General features: G+C 44.3%; 33 non-coding genes across 33 annotated transcripts; all 33 read left to right on the top strand.

Annotated features, from left to right (window-relative positions):
* Positions 1–189: 189 nt before the first annotated feature.
* On the top strand, positions 190–308 carry LOC134112964 (5S ribosomal RNA). Its single transcript, XR_009946287.1, has one exon. It is a non-coding gene; the product is annotated as a 5S ribosomal RNA (ribosomal RNA).
* A 344-nt stretch (positions 309–652) lies between these two features.
* On the top strand, positions 653–771 carry LOC134112883 (5S ribosomal RNA). Its single transcript, XR_009946206.1, has one exon. It is a non-coding gene; the product is annotated as a 5S ribosomal RNA (ribosomal RNA).
* A 339-nt stretch (positions 772–1,110) lies between these two features.
* On the top strand, positions 1,111–1,229 carry LOC134112529 (5S ribosomal RNA). Its single transcript, XR_009945861.1, has one exon. It is a non-coding gene; the product is annotated as a 5S ribosomal RNA (ribosomal RNA).
* A 344-nt stretch (positions 1,230–1,573) lies between these two features.
* Positions 1,574–1,692, top strand: LOC134112882 (5S ribosomal RNA). The gene has a single exon (XR_009946205.1). It is a non-coding gene; the product is annotated as a 5S ribosomal RNA (ribosomal RNA).
* Positions 1,693–2,087: 395 nt separating this feature from the next.
* LOC134112881 (5S ribosomal RNA) lies at positions 2,088–2,206 on the top strand. Its single transcript, XR_009946204.1, has one exon. It is a non-coding gene; the product is annotated as a 5S ribosomal RNA (ribosomal RNA).
* A 344-nt stretch (positions 2,207–2,550) lies between these two features.
* Positions 2,551–2,669, top strand: LOC134112880 (5S ribosomal RNA). The gene has a single exon (XR_009946203.1). It is a non-coding gene; the product is annotated as a 5S ribosomal RNA (ribosomal RNA).
* Positions 2,670–3,009: 340 nt separating this feature from the next.
* Positions 3,010–3,128, top strand: LOC134112963 (5S ribosomal RNA). Its single transcript, XR_009946286.1, has one exon. It is a non-coding gene; the product is annotated as a 5S ribosomal RNA (ribosomal RNA).
* A 344-nt stretch (positions 3,129–3,472) lies between these two features.
* On the top strand, positions 3,473–3,591 carry LOC134112879 (5S ribosomal RNA). Its single transcript, XR_009946202.1, has one exon. It is a non-coding gene; the product is annotated as a 5S ribosomal RNA (ribosomal RNA).
* A 344-nt stretch (positions 3,592–3,935) lies between these two features.
* On the top strand, positions 3,936–4,054 carry LOC134112878 (5S ribosomal RNA). Its single transcript, XR_009946201.1, has one exon. It is a non-coding gene; the product is annotated as a 5S ribosomal RNA (ribosomal RNA).
* Positions 4,055–4,394: 340 nt separating this feature from the next.
* On the top strand, positions 4,395–4,513 carry LOC134112962 (5S ribosomal RNA). Its single transcript, XR_009946285.1, has one exon. It is a non-coding gene; the product is annotated as a 5S ribosomal RNA (ribosomal RNA).
* Positions 4,514–4,857: 344 nt separating this feature from the next.
* LOC134113032 (5S ribosomal RNA) lies at positions 4,858–4,976 on the top strand. Its single transcript, XR_009946355.1, has one exon. It is a non-coding gene; the product is annotated as a 5S ribosomal RNA (ribosomal RNA).
* A 339-nt stretch (positions 4,977–5,315) lies between these two features.
* LOC134112995 (5S ribosomal RNA) lies at positions 5,316–5,434 on the top strand. Its single transcript, XR_009946318.1, has one exon. It is a non-coding gene; the product is annotated as a 5S ribosomal RNA (ribosomal RNA).
* Positions 5,435–5,778: 344 nt separating this feature from the next.
* Positions 5,779–5,897, top strand: LOC134112877 (5S ribosomal RNA). The gene has a single exon (XR_009946200.1). It is a non-coding gene; the product is annotated as a 5S ribosomal RNA (ribosomal RNA).
* Positions 5,898–6,292: 395 nt separating this feature from the next.
* LOC134112876 (5S ribosomal RNA) lies at positions 6,293–6,411 on the top strand. Its single transcript, XR_009946199.1, has one exon. It is a non-coding gene; the product is annotated as a 5S ribosomal RNA (ribosomal RNA).
* Positions 6,412–6,751: 340 nt separating this feature from the next.
* Positions 6,752–6,870, top strand: LOC134112960 (5S ribosomal RNA). Its single transcript, XR_009946283.1, has one exon. It is a non-coding gene; the product is annotated as a 5S ribosomal RNA (ribosomal RNA).
* Positions 6,871–7,214: 344 nt separating this feature from the next.
* Positions 7,215–7,333, top strand: LOC134112875 (5S ribosomal RNA). Its single transcript, XR_009946198.1, has one exon. It is a non-coding gene; the product is annotated as a 5S ribosomal RNA (ribosomal RNA).
* A 344-nt stretch (positions 7,334–7,677) lies between these two features.
* Positions 7,678–7,796, top strand: LOC134112874 (5S ribosomal RNA). The gene has a single exon (XR_009946197.1). It is a non-coding gene; the product is annotated as a 5S ribosomal RNA (ribosomal RNA).
* Positions 7,797–8,136: 340 nt separating this feature from the next.
* On the top strand, positions 8,137–8,255 carry LOC134112959 (5S ribosomal RNA). Its single transcript, XR_009946282.1, has one exon. It is a non-coding gene; the product is annotated as a 5S ribosomal RNA (ribosomal RNA).
* Positions 8,256–8,599: 344 nt separating this feature from the next.
* On the top strand, positions 8,600–8,718 carry LOC134113031 (5S ribosomal RNA). The gene has a single exon (XR_009946354.1). It is a non-coding gene; the product is annotated as a 5S ribosomal RNA (ribosomal RNA).
* Positions 8,719–9,057: 339 nt separating this feature from the next.
* On the top strand, positions 9,058–9,176 carry LOC134112993 (5S ribosomal RNA). The gene has a single exon (XR_009946316.1). It is a non-coding gene; the product is annotated as a 5S ribosomal RNA (ribosomal RNA).
* A 344-nt stretch (positions 9,177–9,520) lies between these two features.
* LOC134112872 (5S ribosomal RNA) lies at positions 9,521–9,639 on the top strand. Its single transcript, XR_009946195.1, has one exon. It is a non-coding gene; the product is annotated as a 5S ribosomal RNA (ribosomal RNA).
* Positions 9,640–10,034: 395 nt separating this feature from the next.
* Positions 10,035–10,153, top strand: LOC134112871 (5S ribosomal RNA). Its single transcript, XR_009946194.1, has one exon. It is a non-coding gene; the product is annotated as a 5S ribosomal RNA (ribosomal RNA).
* A 344-nt stretch (positions 10,154–10,497) lies between these two features.
* On the top strand, positions 10,498–10,616 carry LOC134112870 (5S ribosomal RNA). The gene has a single exon (XR_009946193.1). It is a non-coding gene; the product is annotated as a 5S ribosomal RNA (ribosomal RNA).
* A 340-nt stretch (positions 10,617–10,956) lies between these two features.
* LOC134112958 (5S ribosomal RNA) lies at positions 10,957–11,075 on the top strand. Its single transcript, XR_009946281.1, has one exon. It is a non-coding gene; the product is annotated as a 5S ribosomal RNA (ribosomal RNA).
* A 344-nt stretch (positions 11,076–11,419) lies between these two features.
* LOC134113030 (5S ribosomal RNA) lies at positions 11,420–11,538 on the top strand. The gene has a single exon (XR_009946353.1). It is a non-coding gene; the product is annotated as a 5S ribosomal RNA (ribosomal RNA).
* A 339-nt stretch (positions 11,539–11,877) lies between these two features.
* Positions 11,878–11,996, top strand: LOC134112992 (5S ribosomal RNA). Its single transcript, XR_009946315.1, has one exon. It is a non-coding gene; the product is annotated as a 5S ribosomal RNA (ribosomal RNA).
* Positions 11,997–12,340: 344 nt separating this feature from the next.
* On the top strand, positions 12,341–12,459 carry LOC134112869 (5S ribosomal RNA). Its single transcript, XR_009946192.1, has one exon. It is a non-coding gene; the product is annotated as a 5S ribosomal RNA (ribosomal RNA).
* Positions 12,460–12,854: 395 nt separating this feature from the next.
* LOC134112868 (5S ribosomal RNA) lies at positions 12,855–12,973 on the top strand. Its single transcript, XR_009946191.1, has one exon. It is a non-coding gene; the product is annotated as a 5S ribosomal RNA (ribosomal RNA).
* A 344-nt stretch (positions 12,974–13,317) lies between these two features.
* Positions 13,318–13,436, top strand: LOC134112867 (5S ribosomal RNA). Its single transcript, XR_009946190.1, has one exon. It is a non-coding gene; the product is annotated as a 5S ribosomal RNA (ribosomal RNA).
* Positions 13,437–13,831: 395 nt separating this feature from the next.
* Positions 13,832–13,950, top strand: LOC134112866 (5S ribosomal RNA). The gene has a single exon (XR_009946189.1). It is a non-coding gene; the product is annotated as a 5S ribosomal RNA (ribosomal RNA).
* A 340-nt stretch (positions 13,951–14,290) lies between these two features.
* Positions 14,291–14,409, top strand: LOC134112535 (5S ribosomal RNA). Its single transcript, XR_009945867.1, has one exon. It is a non-coding gene; the product is annotated as a 5S ribosomal RNA (ribosomal RNA).
* Positions 14,410–14,753: 344 nt separating this feature from the next.
* On the top strand, positions 14,754–14,872 carry LOC134113087 (5S ribosomal RNA). The gene has a single exon (XR_009946410.1). It is a non-coding gene; the product is annotated as a 5S ribosomal RNA (ribosomal RNA).
* A 339-nt stretch (positions 14,873–15,211) lies between these two features.
* LOC134112991 (5S ribosomal RNA) lies at positions 15,212–15,330 on the top strand. The gene has a single exon (XR_009946314.1). It is a non-coding gene; the product is annotated as a 5S ribosomal RNA (ribosomal RNA).
* Positions 15,331–15,346: the final 16 nt, after the last annotated feature.

Here is a 15,346-nt window from a genome sequence, read left to right as displayed (position 1 = left end):
GGACTGCAATGGCCATTCACCGATTGGCTGGGACCCCTGGGCGGGTCTTCTCTAGTCCATCCAATTTTCGGCATGGGATGTCACAGCCTTCTTTGCATACCCTTATTTAACCCACACAAAGATGCCAACGGCAGGCGTGTCATAATTCATTGACGCATTATAAAGGATTAGGGAAAAGATAAAAAGCAAGCTCACGGCCATACCTCTCTGGTTCCGCCCGATCTCGTCTGATCTCGGAAGCTAAGCAGAGCAGGGCCTGGTTAGTACCTGGATGGAAGACCGCCTGGGAATCCCAGGTGCCGTAAGCTTTTTCACTTCTCTCTCCGAAAGCCGCCGAGCGCCGCAGATTGTACACCTGTTTTAACGTTGGATATGAAAGGAAATTAGACAATATTATCCAAAATGATTCCGTTTCATGATTGCTAAATCAGTGTTGATCAACATCTACGATTGGCATACTATTGTTTGTAATTTAGCCGTTGAAATACAGGTGCTAACCCAACATGTTAGAATTGCCAGTGAAGAAAAGTAAAGTTACCTTCAGGCTTTAGGAACCTCTCTTGCCAATGCTAAGAACTGCTTCAATTTTAGAAAAAGAAACTTCTGATTAACTTTGACACGTTTTAAAGGATTAGGAAAAAGATGAAAAGCAGCTTACGGCCATACCTCTCTGGTTCCGCCCGATCTCGTCTGATCTCGGAAGCTAAGCAGAGCAGGGCCTGGTTAGTACCTGGATGGAAGACCGCCTGGGAATCCCAGGTGCCGTAAGCTTTTTCACTTCTCTCTCTGAAAGCCGCCCAGCGCCGTAGCTTGTACACCTACACAATTGTAAAAAGTTTATCACATTGTAGAAGAGATGCAATAGGAAGAAGATGAAAGGTGGCTTACGTCCATACCATCGTCAGGCCATTTGAGGTGGCGGGGACTGCAATGGCCATTCACCGATTGGCTGGGACTCCTGGGCGGGTCTTCTCTAGTCCATCCAATTTTCGGCATGGGATGTCACAGCCTTCTTTGCATACCCTTATTTAACCCACACAAAGATGCCAACGGCAGGCGTGTCATAATTCATTGACGCATTATAAAGGATTAGGAAAAAGATAAAAAGCAGCTTACGGCCATACCTCTCTGGTTCGGCTCGATCTCGTCTGATCTCGGAAGCTAAGCAGAGCAGGGCCTGGTTAGTACCTGGATGGAAGACCGCCTGGGAATCTCAGGTGCCGTAAGCTTTTTCACTTCTCTCTCCGAAAGCCGCCGAGCGCCGCAGATTGTACACCTGTTTTAACGTTGGATATGAAAGGCAATTAGACAAAATTATCCAAAATGATTCCGTTTCATGGTTGCTAAATTAGTGTTGATCAACATTTACGATTGGCATACTATTGTTTGTAATTTAGCCGTTGAAATACAGGTGCTAACCCAACATGTTAGAATTGCCAGTGAAGAAAAGTAAAGTTACCTTCAGGCTTTAGGAACCTCTCTTGCCAATGCTAAGAACTGCTTCAATTTTAGAAAAAGAAACTTCTGATTAACTTTGACACGTTTTAAAGGATTAGGAAAAAGATGAAAAGCAGCTTACGGCCATACCTCTCTGGTTCCGCCCGATCTCGTCTGATCTCGGAAGCTAAGCAGAGCAGGGCCTGGTTAGTACCTGGATGGAAGACCGCCTGGGAATCCCAGGTGCCGTAAGCTTTTTCACTTCTCTCTCCGAAAGCCGCCGAGCGCCGCAGATTGTACACCTACAAATTACAAAAAGAATATCACATTGTTGAAGAGATGCATGTTTAGTGTTGTTTTAACGTTGGATATGAAAGGAAATTAGACAATATTATCCAAAATGATTCCGTTTCATGATTGCTAAATCAGTGTTGATCAACATTTACGATTGGCATACTATTGTTTGTAATTTAGCCGTTGAAATACAGGTGCTAACCCAACATGTTAGAATTGCCAGTGAAGAAAAGTAAAGTTACCTTCAGGCTTTAGGAACCTCTCTTGCCAATGCTAAGAACTGCTTCAATTTTAGAAAAAGAAACTTCTGATTAACTTTGACACGTTTTAAAGGATTAGGAAAAAGATGAAAAGCAGCTTACGGCCATACCTCTCTGGTTCCGCCCGATCTCGTCTGATCTCGGAAGCTAAGCAGAGCAGGGCCTGGTTAGTACCTGGATGGAAGACCGCCTGGGAATCCCAGGTGCCGTAAGCTTTTTCACTTCTCTCTCCGAAAGCCGCCGAGCGCGGCAGATTGTACACCTGTTTTAACGTTGGATATGAAAGGAAATTAGACAATATTATCCAAAATGATTCCGTTTCATGATTGCTAAATTAGTGTTGATCAACATTTACGATTGGCATACTATTGTTTGTAATTTAGCCGTTGAAATACAGGTGCTAACCCAACATGTTAGAATTGCCAGTGAAGAAAAGTAAAGTTACCTTCAGGCTTTAGGAACCTCTCTTGCCAATGCTAAGAACTGCTTCAATTTTAGAAAAAGAAACTTCTGATTAACTTTGACACGTTTTAAAGGATTAGGAAAAAGATGAAAAGCAGCTTACGGCCATACCTCTCTGGTTCCGCCCGATCTCGTCTGATCTCGGAAGCTAAGCAGAGCAGGGCCTGGTTAGTACCTGGATGGAAGACCGCCTGGGAATCCCAGGTGCCGTAAGCTTTTTCACTTCTCTCTCTGAAAGCCGCCCAGCGCCGTAGATTGTACACCTACACAATTGTAAAAAAAATTTCACATTGTAGAAGACATGCAATAGGAAGAAAATGAAAGGTGGCTTACGTCCATACCATCGTCAGGCCATTTGAGGTGGCGGGGACTGCAATGGCCATTCACCGATTGGCTGGGACCCCTGGGCGGGTCTTCTCTAGTCCATCCAATTTTCGGCATGGGATGTCACAGCCTTCTTTGCATACCCTTATTTAACCCACACAAAGATGCCAACGGCAGGCGTGTCATAATTCATTGACGCATTATAAAGGATTAGGGAAAAGATAAAAAGCAAGCTCACGGCCATACCTCTCTGGTTCCGCCCGATCTCGTCTGATCTCGGAAGCTAAGCAGAGCAGGGCCTGGTTAGTACCTGGATGGAAGACCGCCTGGGAATCCCAGGTGCCGTAAGCTTTTTCACTTCTCTCTCCGAAAGCCGCCGAGCGCCGCAGATTGTACACCTGTTTTAACGTTGGATATGAAAGGAAATTAGACAATATTATCCAAAATGATTCCGTTTCATGATTGCTAAATCAGTGTTGATCAACATCTACGATTGGCATACTATTGTTTGTAATTTAGCCGTTGAAATACAGGTGCTAACCCAACATGTTAGAATTGCCAGTGAAGAAAAGTAAAGTTACCTTCAGGCTTTAGGAACCTCTCTTGCCAATGCTAAGAACTGCTTCAATTTTAGAAAAAGAAACTTCTGATTATCTTTGACACGTTTTAAAGGATTAGGAAAAAGATGAAAAGCAGCTTACGGCCATACCTCTCTGGTTCCGCCCGATCTCGTCTGATCTCGGAAGCTAAGCAGAGCAGGGCCTGGTTAGTACCTGGATGGAAGACCGCCTGGGAATCCCAGGTGCCGTAAGCTTTTTCACTTCTCTCTCCGAAAGCCGCCGAGCGCCGCAGATTGTACACCTGTTTTAACGTTGGATATGAAAGGAAATTAGACAATATTATCCAAAATGATTCCGTTTCATGATTGCTAAATCAGTGTTGATCAACATCTACGATTGGCATACTATTGTTTGTAATTTAGCCGTTGAAATACAGGTGCTAACCCAACATGTTAGAATTGCCAGTGAAGAAAAGTAAAGTTACCTTCAGGCTTTAGGAACCTCTCTTGCCAATGCTAAGAACTGCTTCAATTTTAGAAAAAGAAACTTCTGATTAACTTTGACACGTTTTAAAGGATTAGGAAAAAGATAAAAAGCAGCTTACGGCCATACCTCTCTGGTTCCGCCCGATCTCGTCTGATCTCGGAAGCTAAGCAGAGCAGGGCCTGGTTAGTACCTGGATGGAAGACCGCCTGGGAATCCCAGGTGCCGTAAGCTTTTTCACTTCTCTCTCTGAAAGCCGCCCAGCGCAGTAGATTGTACACCTACACAATTGTAAAAAAAAATTTACATTGTAGAAGAGATGCAATAGGAAGAAGATGAAAGGTGGCTTACGTCCATACCATCGTCAGGCCATTTGAGGTGGCGGGGACTGCAATGGCCATTCACCGATTGGCTGGGACCCCTGGGCGGGTCTTCTCTAGTCCATCCAATTTTCGGCATGGGATGTCACAGCCTTCTTTGCATACCCTTATTTAACCCACACAAAGATGCCAACGGCAGGCGTGTCATAATTCATTGACGCATTATAAAGGATTAGGGAAAAGATAAAAAGCAAGCTCACGGCCATACCTCTCTGGTTCCGCCCGATCTCGTCTGATCTCGGAAGCTAAGCAGAGCAGGGCCTGGTTAGTACCTGGATGGAAGACCGCCTGGGAATCCCAGGTGCCGTAAGCTTTTTCACTTCTCTCTCCGAAAGCCGCCGAGCGCCGCAGATTGTACACCTGTTTTAACGTTGGATATGAAAGGAAATTAGACAATATTATCCAAAATGATTCCGTTTCATGATTGCTAAATCAGTGTTGATCAACATCTACGATTGGCATACTATTGTTTGTAATTTAGCCGTTGAAATACAGGTGCTAACCCAACATGTTAGAATTGCCAGTGAAGAAAAGTAAAGTTACCTTCAGGCTTTAGGAACCTCTCTTGCCAATGCTAAGAACTGCTTCAATTTTAGAAAAAGAAACTTCTGATTAACTTTGACACGTTTTAAAGGATTAGGAAAAAGATGAAAAGCAGCTTACGGCCATACCTCTCTGGTTCCGCCCGATCTCGTCTGATCTCGGAAGCTAAGCAGAGCAGGGCCTGGTTAGTACCTGGATGGAAGACCGCCTGGGAATCCCAGGTGCCGTAAGGTTTTTCACTTCTCTCTCTGAAAGCCGCCCAGCGCCGTAGCTTGTACACCTACACAATTGTAAAAAGTTTATCACATTGTAGAAGAGATGCAATAGGAAGAAGATGAAAGGTGGCTTACGTCCATACCATCGTCAGGCCATTTGAGGTGGCGGGGACTGCAATGGCCATTCACCGATTGGCTGGGACTCCTGGGCGGGTCTTCTCTAGTCCATCCAATTTTCGGCATGGGATGTCACAGCCTTCTTTGCATACCCTTATTTAACCCACACAAAGATGCCAACGGCAGGCGTGTCATAATTCATTGACGCATTATAAAGGATTAGGAAAAAGATAAAAAGCAGCTTACGGCCATACCTCTCTGGTTCCGCTCGATCTCGTCTGATCTCGGAAGCTAAGCAGAGCAGGGCCTGGTTAGTACCTGGATGGAAGACCGCCTGGGAATCTCAGGTGCCGTAAGCTTTTTCACTTCTCTCTCCGAAAGCCGCCGAGCGCCGCAGATTGTACACCTGTTTTAACGTTGGATATGAAAGGCAATTAGACAAAATTATCCAAAATGATTCCGTTTCATGGTTGCTAAATTAGTGTTGATCAACATTTACGATTGGCATACTATTGTTTGTAATTTAGCCGTTGAAATACAGGTGCTAACCCAACATGTTAGAATTGCCAGTGAAGAAAAGTAAAGTTACCTTCAGGCTTTAGGAACCTCTCTTGCCAATGCTAAGAACTGCTTCAATTTTAGAAAAAGAAACTTCTGATTATCTTTGACACGTTTTAAAGGATTAGGAAAAAGATGAAAAGCAGCTTACGGCCATACCTCTCTGGTTCCGCCCGATCTCGTCTGATCTCGGAAGCTAAGCAGAGCAGGGCCTGGTTAGTACCTGGATGGAAGACCGCCTGGGAATCCCAGGTGCCGTAAGCTTTTTCACTTCTCTCTCCGAAAGCCGCCGAGCGCCGCAGATTGTACACCTACAAATTACAAAAAGAATATCACATTGTTGAAGAGATGCATGTTTAGTGTTGTTTTAACGTTGGATATGAAAGGAAATTAGACAATATTATCCAAAATGATTCCGTTTCATGATTGCTAAATTAGTGTTGATCAACATTTACGATTGGCATACTATTGTTTGTAATTTAGCCGTTGAAATACAGGTGCTAACCCAACATGTTAGAATTGCCAGTGAAGAAAAGTAAAGTTACCTTCAGGCTTTAGGAACCTCTCTTGCCAATGCTAAGAACTGCTTCAATTTTAGAAAAAGAAACTTCTGATTAACTTTGACACGTTTTAAAGGATTAGGAAAAAGATGAAAAGCAGCTTACGGCCATACCTCTCTGGTTCCGCCCGATCTCGTCTGATCTCGGAAGCTAAGCAGAGCAGGGCCTGGTTAGTACCTGGATGGAAGACCGCCTGGGAATCCCAGGTGCCGTAAGCTTTTTCACTTCTCTCTCTGAAAGCCGCCCAGCGCCGTAGATTGTACACCTACACAATTGTAAAAAAAATTTCACATTGTAGAAGACATGCAATAGGAAGAAAATGAAAGGTGGCTTACGTCCATACCATCGTCAGGCCATTTGAGGTGGCGGGGACTGCAATGGCCATTCACCGATTGGCTGGGACCCCTGGGCGGGTCTTCTCTAGTCCATCCAATTTTCGGCATGGGATGTCACAGCCTTCTTTGCATACCCTTATTTAACCCACACAAAGATGCCAACGGCAGGCGTGTCATAATTCATTGACGCATTATAAAGGATTAGGGAAAAGATAAAAAGCAAGCTCACGGCCATACCTCTCTGGTTCCGCCCGATCTCGTCTGATCTCGGAAGCTAAGCAGAGCAGGGCCTGGTTAGTACCTGGATGGAAGACCGCCTGGGAATCCCAGGTGCCGTAAGCTTTTTCACTTCTCTCTCCGAAAGCCGCCGAGCGCCGCAGATTGTACACCTGTTTTAACGTTGGATATGAAAGGAAATTAGACAATATTATCCAAAATGATTCCGTTTCATGATTGCTAAATCAGTGTTGATCAACATCTACGATTGGCATACTATTGTTTGTAATTTAGCCGTTGAAATACAGGTGCTAACCCAACATGTTAGAATTGCCAGTGAAGAAAAGTAAAGTTACCTTCAGGCTTTAGGAACCTCTCTTGCCAATGCTAAGAACTGCTTCAATTTTAGAAAAAGAAACTTCTGATTATCTTTGACACGTTTTAAAGGATTAGGAAAAAGATGAAAAGCAGCTTACGGCCATACCTCTCTGGTTCCGCCCGATCTCGTCTGATCTCGGAAGCTAAGCAGAGCAGGGCCTGGTTAGTACCTGGATGGAAGACCGCCTGGGAATCCCAGGTGCCGTAAGCTTTTTCACTTCTCTCTCCGAAAGCCGCCGAGCGCCGCAGATTGTACACCTGTTTTAACGTTGGATATGAAAGGAAATTAGACAATATTATCCAAAATGATTCCGTTTCATGATTGCTAAATCAGTGTTGATCAACATCTACGATTGGCATACTATTGTTTGTAATTTAGCCGTTGAAATACAGGTGCTAACCCAACATGTTAGAATTGCCAGTGAAGAAAAGTAAAGTTACCTTCAGGCTTTAGGAACCTCTCTTGCCAATGCTAAGAACTGCTTCAATTTTAGAAAAAGAAACTTCTGATTAACTTTGACACGTTTTAAAGGATTAGGAAAAAGATAAAAAGCAGCTTACGGCCATACCTCTCTGGTTCCGCCCGATCTCGTCTGATCTCGGAAGCTAAGCAGAGCAGGGCCTGGTTAGTACCTGGATGGAAGACCGCCTGGGAATCCCAGGTGCCGTAAGCTTTTTCACTTCTCTCTCTGAAAGCCGCCCAGCGCAGTAGATTGTACACCTACACAATTGTAAAAAAAAATTTACATTGTAGAAGAGATGCAATAGGAAGAAGATGAAAGGTGGCTTACGTCCATACCATCGTCAGGCCATTTGAGGTGGCGGGGACTGCAATGGCCATTCACCGATTGGCTGGGACCCCTGGGCGGGTCTTCTCTAGTCCATCCAATTTTCGGCATGGGATGTCACAGCCTTCTTTGCATACCCTTATTTAACCCACACAAAGATGCCAACGGCAGGCGTGTCATAATTCATTGACGCATTATAAAGGATTAGGGAAAAGATAAAAAGCAAGCTCACGGCCATACCTCTCTGGTTCCGCCCGATCTCGTCTGATCTCGGAAGCTAAGCAGAGCAGGGCCTGGTTAGTACCTGGATGGAAGACCGCCTGGGAATCCCAGGTGCCGTAAGCTTTTTCACTTCTCTCTCCGAAAGCCGCCGAGCGCCGCAGATTGTACACCTGTTTTAACGTTGGATATGAAAGGAAATTAGACAATATTATCCAAAATGATTCCGTTTCATGATTGCTAAATCAGTGTTGATCAACATCTACGATTGGCATACTATTGTTTGTAATTTAGCCGTTGAAATACAGGTGCTAACCCAACATGTTAGAATTGCCAGTGAAGAAAAGTAAAGTTACCTTCAGGCTTTAGGAACCTCTCTTGCCAATGCTAAGAACTGCTTCAATTTTAGAAAAAGAAACTTCTGATTAACTTTGACACGTTTTAAAGGATTAGGAAAAAGATGAAAAGCAGCTTACGGCCATACCTCTCTGGTTCCGCCCGATCTCGTCTGATCTCGGAAGCTAAGCAGAGCAGGGCCTGGTTAGTACCTGGATGGAAGACCGCCTGGGAATCCCAGGTGCCGTAAGGTTTTTCACTTCTCTCTCTGAAAGCCGCCCAGCGCCGTAGCTTGTACACCTACACAATTGTAAAAAGTTTATCACATTGTAGAAGAGATGCAATAGGAAGAAGATGAAAGGTGGCTTACGTCCATACCATCGTCAGGCCATTTGAGGTGGCGGGGACTGCAATGGCCATTCACCGATTGGCTGGGACTCCTGGGCGGGTCTTCTCTAGTCCATCCAATTTTCGGCATGGGATGTCACAGCCTTCTTTGCATACCCTTATTTAACCCACACAAAGATGCCAACGGCAGGCGTGTCATAATTCATTGACGCATTATAAAGGATTAGGAAAAAGATAAAAAGCAGCTTACGGCCATACCTCTCTGGTTCCGCTCGATCTCGTCTGATCTCGGAAGCTAAGCAGAGCAGGGCCTGGTTAGTACCTGGATGGAAGACCGCCTGGGAATCTCAGGTGCCGTAAGCTTTTTCACTTCTCTCTCCGAAAGCCGCCGAGCGCCGCAGATTGTACACCTGTTTTAACGTTGGATATGAAAGGCAATTAGACAAAATTATCCAAAATGATTCCGTTTCATGGTTGCTAAATTAGTGTTGATCAACATTTACGATTGGCATACTATTGTTTGTAATTTAGCCGTTGAAATACAGGTGCTAACCCAACATGTTAGAATTGCCAGTGAAGAAAAGTAAAGTTACCTTCAGGCTTTAGGAACCTCTCTTGCCAATGCTAAGAACTGCTTCAATTTTAGAAAAAGAAACTTCTGATTATCTTTGACACGTTTTAAAGGATTAGGAAAAAGATGAAAAGCAGCTTACGGCCATACCTCTCTGGTTCCGCCCGATCTCGTCTGATCTCGGAAGCTAAGCAGAGCAGGGCCTGGTTAGTACCTGGATGGAAGACCGCCTGGGAATCCCAGGTGCCGTAAGCTTTTTCACTTCTCTCTCCGAAAGCCGCCGAGCGCCGCAGATTGTACACCTACAAATTACAAAAAGAATATCACATTGTTGAAGAGATGCATGTTTAGTGTTGTTTTAACGTTGGATATGAAAGGAAATTAGACAATATTATCCAAAATGATTCCGTTTCATGATTGCTAAATTAGTGTTGATCAACATTTACGATTGGCATACTATTGTTTGTAATTTAGCCGTTGAAATACAGGTGCTAACCCAACATGTTAGAATTGCCAGTGAAGAAAAGTAAAGTTACCTTCAGGCTTTAGGAACCTCTCTTGCCAATGCTAAGAACTGCTTCAATTTTAGAAAAAGAAACTTCTGATTATCTTTGACACGTTTTAAAGGATTAGGAAAAAGATGAAAAGCAGCTTACGGCCATACCTCTCTGGTTCCGCCCGATCTCGTCTGATCTCGGAAGCTAAGCAGAGCAGGGCCTGGTTAGTACCTGGATGGAAGACCGCCTGGGAATCCCAGGTGCCGTAAGCTTTTTCACTTCTCTCTCCGAAAGCCGCCCAGCGCCGTAGATTGTACACCTGTTTTAAAGTTGGATATGAAAGGAAATTAGACAATATTATCCAAAATGATTCCGTTTCATGATTGCTAAATTAGTGTTGATCAACATTTACGATTGGCATACTATTGTTTGTAATTTAGCCGTTGAAATACAGGTGCTAACCCAACATGTTAGAATTGCCAGTGAAGAAAAGTAAAGTTACCTTCAGGCTTTAGGAACCTCTCTTGCCAATGCTAAGAACTGCTTCAATTTTAGAAAAAGAAACTTCTGATTATCTTTGACACGTTTTAAAGGATTAGGAAAAAGATGAAAAGCAGCTTACGGCCATACCTCTCTGGTTCCGCCCGATCTCGTCTGATCTCGGAAGCTAAGCAGAGCAGGGCCTGGTTAGTACCTGGATGGAAGACCGCCTGGGAATCCCAGGTGCCGTAAGCTTTTTCACTTCTCTCTCTGAAAGCCGCCCAGCGCAGTAGATTGTACACCTACACAATTGTAAAAAAAAATTTACATTGTAGAAGAGATGCAATAGGAAGAAGATGAAAGGTGGCTTACGTCCATACCATCGTCAGGCCATTTGAGGTGGCGGGGACTGCAATGGCCATTCACCGATTGGCTGGGACCCCTGGGCGGGTCTTCTCTAGTCCATCCAATTTTCGGCATGGGATGTCACAGCCTTCTTTGCATACCCTTATTTAACCCACACAAAGATGCCAACGGCAGGCGTGTCATAATTCATTGACGCATTATAAAGGATTAGGGAAAAGATAAAAAGCAAGCTCACGGCCATACCTCTCTGGTTCCGCCCGATCTCGTCTGATCTCGGAAGCTAAGCAGAGCAGGGCCTGGTTAGTACCTGGATGGAAGACCGCCTGGGAATCCCAGGTGCCGTAAGCTTTTTCACTTCTCTCTCCGAAAGCCGCCGAGCGCCGCAGATTGTACACCTGTTTTAACGTTGGATATGAAAGGAAATTAGACAATATTATCCAAAATGATTCCGTTTCATGATTGCTAAATCAGTGTTGATCAACATCTACGATTGGCATACTATTGTTTGTAATTTAGCCGTTGAAATACAGGTGCTAACCCAACATGTTAGAATTGCCAGTGAAGAAAAGTAAAGTTACCTTCAGGCTTTAGGAACCTCTCTTGCCAATGCTAAGAACTGCTTCAATTTTAGAAAAAGAAACTTCTGATTAACTTTGACACGTTTTAAAGGATTAGGAAAAAGATGAAAAGCAGCTTACGGCCATACCTCTCTGGTTCCGCCCGATCTCGTCTGATCTCGGAAGCTAAGCAGAGCAGGGCCTGGTTAGTACCTGGATGGAAGACCGCCTGGGAATCCCAGGTGCCGTAAGGTTTTTCACTTCTCTCTCTGAAAGCCGCCCAGCGCCGTAGCTTGTACACCTACACAATTGTAAAAAGTTTATCACATTGTAGAAGAGATGCAATAGGAAGAAGATGAAAGGTGGCTTACGTCCATACCATCGTCAGGCCATTTGAGGTGGCGGGGACTGCAATGGCCATTCACCGATTGGCTGGGACTCCTGGGCGGGTCTTCTCTAGTCCATCCAATTTTCGGCATGGGATGTCACAGCCTTCTTTGCATACCCTTATTTAACCCACACAAAGATGCCAACGGCAGGCGTGTCATAATTCATTGACGCATTATAAAGGATTAGGAAAAAGATAAAAAGCAGCTTACGGCCATACCTCTCTGGTTCCGCTCGATCTCGTCTGATCTCGGAAGCTAAGCAGAGCAGGGCCTGGTTAGTACCTGGATGGAAGACCGCCTGGGAATCTCAGGTGCCGTAAGCTTTTTCACTTCTCTCTCCGAAAGCCGCCGAGCGCCGCAGATTGTACACCTGTTTTAACGTTGGATATGAAAGGCAATTAGACAAAATTATCCAAAATGATTCCGTTTCATGGTTGCTAAATTAGTGTTGATCAACATTTACGATTGGCATACTATTGTTTGTAATTTAGCCGTTGAAATACAGGTGCTAACCCAACATGTTAGAATTGCCAGTGAAGAAAAGTAAAGTTACCTTCAGGCTTTAGGAACCTCTCTTGCCAATGCTAAGAACTGCTTCAATTTTAGAAAAAGAAACTTCTGATTATCTTTGACACGTTTTAAAGGATTAGGAAAAAGATGAAAAGCAGCTTACGGCCATACCTCTCTGGTTCCGCCCGATCTCGTCTGATCTCGGAAGCTAAGCAGAGCAGGGCCTGGTTAGTACCTGGATGGAAGACCGCCTGGGAATCCCAGGTGCCGTAAGCTTTTTCACTTCTCTCTCCGAAAGCCGCCGAGCGCCGCAGATTGTACACCTACAAATTACAAAAAGAATATCACATTGTTGAAGAGATGCATGTTTAGTGTTGTTTTAACGTTGGATATGAAAGGAAATTAGACAATATTATCCAAAATGATTCCGTTTCATGATTGCTAAATTAGTGTTGATCAACATTTACGATTGGCATACTATTGTTTGTAATTTAGCCGTTGAAATACAGGTGCTAACCCAACATGTTAGAATTGCCAGTGAAGAAAAGTAAAGTTACCTTCAGGCTTTAGGAACCTCTCTTGCCAATGCTAAGAACTGCTTCAATTTTAGAAAAAGAAACTTCTGATTATCTTTGACACGTTTTAAAGGATTAGGAAAAAGATGAAAAGCAGCTTACGGCCATACCTCTCTGGTTCCGCCCGATCTCGTCTGATCTCGGAAGCTAAGCAGAGCAGGGCCTGGTTAGTACCTGGATGGAAGACCGCCTGGGAATCCCAGGTGCCGTAAGCTTTTTCACTTCTCTCTCCGAAAGCCGCCCAGCGCCGTAGATTGTACACCTGTTTTAAAGTTGGATATGAAAGGAAATTAGACAATATTATCCAAAATGATTCCGTTTCATGATTGCTAAATTAGTGTTGATCAACATTTACGATTGGCATACTATTGTTTGTAATTTAGCCGTTGAAATACAGGTGCTAACCCAACATGTTAGAATTGCCAGTGAAGAAAAGTAAAGTTACCTTCAGGCTTTAGGAACCTCTCTTGCCAATGCTAAGAACTGCTTCAATTTTAGAAAAAGAAACTTCTGATTATCTTTGACACGTTTTAAAGGATTAGGAAAAAGATGAAAAGCAGCTTACGGCCATACCTCTCTGGTTCCGCCCGATCTCGTCTGATCTCGGAAGCTAAGCAGAGCAGGGCCTGGTTAGTACCTGGATGGAAGACCGCCTGGGAATCCCAGGTGCCGTAAGCTTTTTCACTTCTCTCTCCGAAAGCCGCCGAGCGCCGCAGATTGTACACCTACAAATTACAAAAAGAATATCACATTGTTGAAGAGATGCATGTTTAGTGTTGTTTTAACGTTGGATATGAAAGGAAATTAGACAATATTATCCAAAATGATTCCGTTTCATGATTGCTAAATTAGTGTTGATCAACATTTACGATTGGCATACTATTGTTTGTAATTTAGCCGTTGAAATACAGGTGCTAACCCAACATGTTAGAATTGCCAGTGAAGAAAAGTAAAGTTACCTTCAGGCTTTAGGAACCTCTCTTGCCAATGCTAAGAACTGCTTCAATTTTAGAAAAAGAAACTTCTGATTATCTTTGACACGTTTTAAAGGATTAGGAAAAAGATGAAAAGCAGCTTACGGCCATACCTCTCTGGTTCCGCCCGATCTCGTCTGATCTCGGAAGCTAAGCAGAGCAGGGCCTGGTTAGTACCTGGATGGAAGACCGCCTGGGAATCCCAGGTGCCGTAAGCTTTTTCACTTCTCTCTCTGAAAGCCGCCCAGCGCAGTAGATTGTACACCTACACAATTGTAAAAAAAAATTTACATTGTAGAAGAGATGCAATAGGAAGAAGATGAAAGGTGGCTTACGTCCATACCATCGTCAGGCCATTTGAGGTGGCGGGGACTGCAATGGCCATTCACCGATTGGCTGGGACCCCTGGGCGGGTCTTCTCTAGTCCATCCAATTTTCGGCATGGGATGTCACAGCCTTCTTTGCATACCCTTATTTAACCCACACAAAGATGCCAACGGCAGGCGTGTCATAATTCATTGACGCATTATAAAGGATTAGGGAAAAGATAAAAAGCAAGCTCACGGCCATACCTCTCTGGTTCCGCCCTATCTCGTCTGATCTCGGAAGCTAAGCAGAGCAGGGCCTGGTTAGTACCTGGATGGAAGACCGCCTGGGAATCCCAGGTGCCGTAAGCTTTTTCACTTCTCTCTCCGAAAGCCGCCGAGCGCCGCAGATTGTACACCTGTTTTAACGTTGGATATGAAAGGAAATTAGACAATATTATCCAAAATGATTCCGTTTCATGATTGCTAAATCAGTGTTGATCAACATCTACGATTGGCATACTATTGTTTGTAATTTAGCCGTTGAAATACAGGTGCTAACCCAACATGTTAGAATTGCCAGTGAAGAAAAGTAAAGTTACCTTCAGGCTTTAGGAACCTCTCTTGCCAATGCTAAGAACTGCTTCAATTTTAGAAAAAGAAACTTCTGATTAACTTTGACACGTTTTAAAGGATTAGGAAAAAGATGAAAAGCAGCTTACGGCCATACCTCTCTGGTTCCGCCCGATCTCGTCTGATCTCGGAAGCTAAGCAGAGCAGGGCCTGGTTAGTAACTGGATGGAAGACCGCCTGGGAATCCCAGGTGCCGTAAGGTTTTTCACTTCTCTCTCTGAAAGCCGCCCAGCGCCGTAGCTTGTACACCTACACAATTGTAAAAAGTTTATCACATTGTAGAAGAGATGCAATAGGAAGAAGATGAAAGGTGGCTTACGTCCATACCATCGTCAGGCCATTTGAGGTGGCGGGGACTGCAATGGCCATTCACCGATTGGCTGGGACTCCTGGGCGGGTCTTCTCTAGTCCATCCAATTTTCGGCATGGGATGTCACAGCCTTCTTTGCATACCCTTATTTAACCCACACAAAGATGCCAACGGCAGGCGTGTCATAATTCATTGACGCATTATAAAGGATTAGGAAAAAGATAAAAAGCAGCTTACGGCCATACCTCTCTGGTTCCGCTCGATCTCGTCTGATCTCGGAAGCTAAGCAGAGCAGGGCCTGGTTAGTACCTGGATGGAAGACCGCCTGGGAATCTCAGGTGCCGTAAGCTTTTTCACTTCTCTCTC

The sequence above is a fragment of the Pungitius pungitius genome, unplaced genomic scaffold (assembly GCF_949316345.1).
Source record: "Pungitius pungitius unplaced genomic scaffold, fPunPun2.1 scaffold_25, whole genome shotgun sequence".
In the NCBI taxonomy this organism is placed as follows: Eukaryota; Metazoa; Chordata; class Actinopteri; order Perciformes; family Gasterosteidae; genus Pungitius; species Pungitius pungitius.
Note: the sequence above shows the minus strand (reverse complement) of the source record. Positions and strands in the feature narration are given on the sequence as shown.